The sequence below is a fragment of the Triticum dicoccoides genome, chromosome 2A (genome assembly GCF_002162155.2).
Source record: "Triticum dicoccoides isolate Atlit2015 ecotype Zavitan chromosome 2A, WEW_v2.0, whole genome shotgun sequence".
Lineage (NCBI taxonomy): Eukaryota > Viridiplantae > Streptophyta > Magnoliopsida > Poales > Poaceae > Triticum > Triticum dicoccoides.
Window position 1 is genome coordinate 687,719,702 of NC_041382.1, and position 3,733 is coordinate 687,723,434.

At 45.7% G+C, this 3,733-nt stretch overlaps 1 pseudogene; it reads left to right on the plus strand.

Annotated features, from left to right (window-relative positions):
* The first annotated feature begins 2,967 nt into the window (after positions 1-2,967).
* Positions 2,968-3,733, plus strand: part of LOC119358114 — a 3,833-nt pseudogene continuing 3,067 nt past the window's right edge.

Below are 3,733 nucleotides of genomic sequence, written 5' to 3' on the forward strand. Positions count from 1 at the left end.
AACATTTATTTTGCATGTTTGAGAAATTTTAGCTTTGGGCTTTAATTTGAATTTGAGTTTGAACTAAGATCGGATCAATCAAGGATTAGCAACAGTAATGTGATGACCTGGCATCATTAGCAGGGGATTATTATAGCTTAATTATCCGGGCGTCACAGATAAGTAGCCAGAGATAAGTCAAGACAGACATACAAGTCTTAGACAAGATCAAAATAGATGCTCTTGAGATGAGAGACAGCGAAATAGCGCCCTTGTAATCGAGGTCATCATCATCAATATAATCAAGCGGGATGTAGGCTTTTACCTCATCGCGAGGGGCCGAACCTGGGTAAAACTCGTGTCCCTCGATTCCGACCAACCCCGTTCAAGCTATCACCTAGCAGCGATGGCCTCATGACTAAGTCCTTTTTTCGAGGACATCTGCCGTGATAAAACCACGATAGTTGGCGCCCATTATGGGGCCTCCATGCACGGTGGTATTGTGTTCTTGAAGGGAGCCTTACTAGGGATCGAGAGGAGCGCAACTGGCCGGATGTGGCAGAGCCGGGTTTGGAAGGATCTACATCAACTCCGAGTTCATCAGTCAACGTTGAAAATTTTTCAGCGGCAGCATAAATCAGATCAGAGTCGAAAAGTAACCTTGACAACAGGGGAGTACATCAGATGACCCACATCGCAGCGCAGGGACTCTTTTCCCCGTATGGAGTTCTTTGGATTTGAGAGAGGGGAATAGAGAGGGACGAAGTGGACTGACAGTAACCGCGAGTTCCCACCCTCTTGTTTACCATGGTGGTCGCTTCCCCTTCCCTCTTTGTAACAATTTTTTTAAAAACGGCCCCGGAAAACAAGACAAAATAAACAAAAAAAACCCGCTGAAACACCAGCCCAGCCCACAAAAAGCAAAAACACTCGGCCCCTCCCCCCGGCATGCGACGACGGCCCGGCGAAAAGAAGGAAGATAGTAAATGGGCTGGTTTGCGCCTTAGACAGGCTGAAACAAGGACAAAACACACCCAGAGCAAATCTACAAGCAAACAAAAATCGAAGAGCTGCCTCGTCGACTGAGACTTCACGAAGTCTCAGTCGACTGAGATTTAGCAGATCCATAATTTTTTTGTCTCATACCCTTAGCCTAATCGAATTTTACCTACCGGATATGCATGTAGTGGGTACCCATTGCCATCCCCTTAATCCCCCTCACCCTCTTAGCTTACCGCTTACGCGGCCATCCCTCTAAGCATGTTGATCTGCAGCAACGCCAATGACCCCTCCCCCACCCCCTCACTAGCGTCCGTCAACTCGCTTCCTCGTCTCCGCCGGGGATGCCATAGCTCGCTCTCCCTTGCAGCGGGGTTCCCATCCTTGGTGAGTTTCTTGCTCGGCCTCATGGTGGTCGACGCTCATCGGTACGCTCCTTACGTCACCATGCTCCTCACACCTCCCCCACCTTCGGCCTCAGGCAAAGCAAAAAATGATTGGAGCACCAAAAGATTCAGGCACCTGACAATTAGCAAATGCGTGAGAATTAACGTAATTTAGCTGTATTGACCCTCTCAAGAGTACAAGTCTTGGAGACAAGAAGCATTCGCTAAAAATAAGGTAGAAGATAGGAGCAAGCAGCGTAATTCAGGGCCGTTCGGATCCTCTCCACGAGCCGGCTTCCCCTGAATCGACCCCGAACGCTCCAGCTTGGAGGAACCAGCTTCGCGGAGACGAGGATCCAGTGGTGCAATTTTCGTGGAGATCAGTGTGTTGTATTGACTCCTCGGAGTACAAGTCTTGGAGACAAGAAGCATCCGCTAAAAATAGGATAGACTATAAGTCCTATACTACTAAACCCCGCTGGCGGCTGGTCCCCGTGGGTGATTGTTCATTGTTTTTTACAAAGAGACATTTTTTTCCCACTAGCATAAAGGGGTCAGTAAGCCATCACTTGATTTCCTTTCTTAAAAACGTGTATCCTTTACCCACTCTAGGTTGTAATAAATGAAACTCAACTAATACCTTGGAGGCACCGCACCTCCGTTGATCTGACGAACCATTCGAGGAAACCGGAAGGAGGAGATGAAGACACGCTTCGTCAACTCTTCTTTCAATGTCATGGCTGTGCGTCTAGTGGTAGGACCCACTGCCATGATCTTTCGCTCAGCAACAAGTTCCTGGATCATGCGGGACAAATTTTTGTTTTTCGCTCGCGTAGCATACTGCGTGCCCCGACATTTGTATATGTCCGCTAAAGATAAGACATAAGAGGCATCTGTTTTGGACACAAGAAGCATCCGCTAAAAATAATGTAGAAGGTAGATTATAAATTCTATACTACTAACTATATTATAATGCTCACTCTGTTTCATAATGCAGTGTATATAGACTTTTTGAAAACTCAAACCACACAATCTTTTACCAAAGAAAAATATTTACGTCCAGAATGCGAAACATATATCATTTGATTCATTATAAGAAGTTGTTTCATATTATATATTTAGTATTGTAGATATAAATAATTTTACCTATAAATTTGATCAAAGTTTGCAAAGTTTGAGTTTTCAAAAAATCTATATGTATTATATTATAAAACACACACACACACAGAGAGAGAGGGAGAGAGAGAGAGAGAGAGTAGTATGTATACACGTATTTAGATGCAAATGACCACCCCTCCGGCTGGTCTTCGTGGGTGATTGTTCATTCTTTTTTTACAAAGATACAAATATATCTAGCATAAGGGCCAGCAAGCCATCACCTGCTTTCCTTCCTTAATAAACGAGTATACATTACCCACCCTAGACCCGGGAATAAATTAAGCTCAAATACAAGGAGTCCTAACTACAATTAATACAAGTACCTCCAATCCAGCAGACACCACGATAACACAAGCACATCCCGAGATACACGTAGCTCGGGCCACTGCCGTGAGCTAGGTAACGCACAGAGAGACCGACGGATCCATCTATGGCCGCCGCGACGATGACGGTGGAGGAGGTGAGGGAGGCGCAGCGCGCGATTGGACCGGCGACGGTGCTGGCCATCGGCACGGCGACGCCACCCAACTGCGTGTACCAGGCAGACTATCCGGACTACTACTTCAGGGTCACAAAGAGCGAGCACCTGGTCGACCTCAAGGCCAAGTTCAAGAGGATGTGTAAGTATCGACAATAACAACATCCTCTCTGCTCCCTGCATTCATATACACACACAGTGAAGGAGCCAGAAAAATCGGATAAAGGAGGCCGAGTATTATTAAACCTTGTTAGGACGGGCCAGTCCATCAAAAAACATCATTTTAGCGAAAATAATACTAATCACTAGTATTACTATTCATACTAGGCCTACATAAAAGATGTTAGGGGGGACCAAGGCCCTGGCTGGCACCCCTGTCTCCGCCCCATATACATGCATTGTCCACCGTATATGCGAACTGGGTTCGTAGCCGGTGGGTGATCCAGGAAACTAGTTGTGATTTTGTTACCTATAAAAACATCTTCAATAGATTATGTATATGCAAAAATAACTAATTTATACATTTCTGAGGCTCAAAAACACATATTCAATGCATTTTTATTTCTTTTTTGGCCTTCAAAAAATGTAAAATACAACACATCGCGATGTAAATTTACATCACCAACCGATGTAAATCCAGATGCAAAACGGCCAGCCGCGCACCAACCCAACAGCTATCATGAAAGTTCCCAACTGCCCGATCCCCATTCCGCCGCCTGCCGCTGCCGACCGA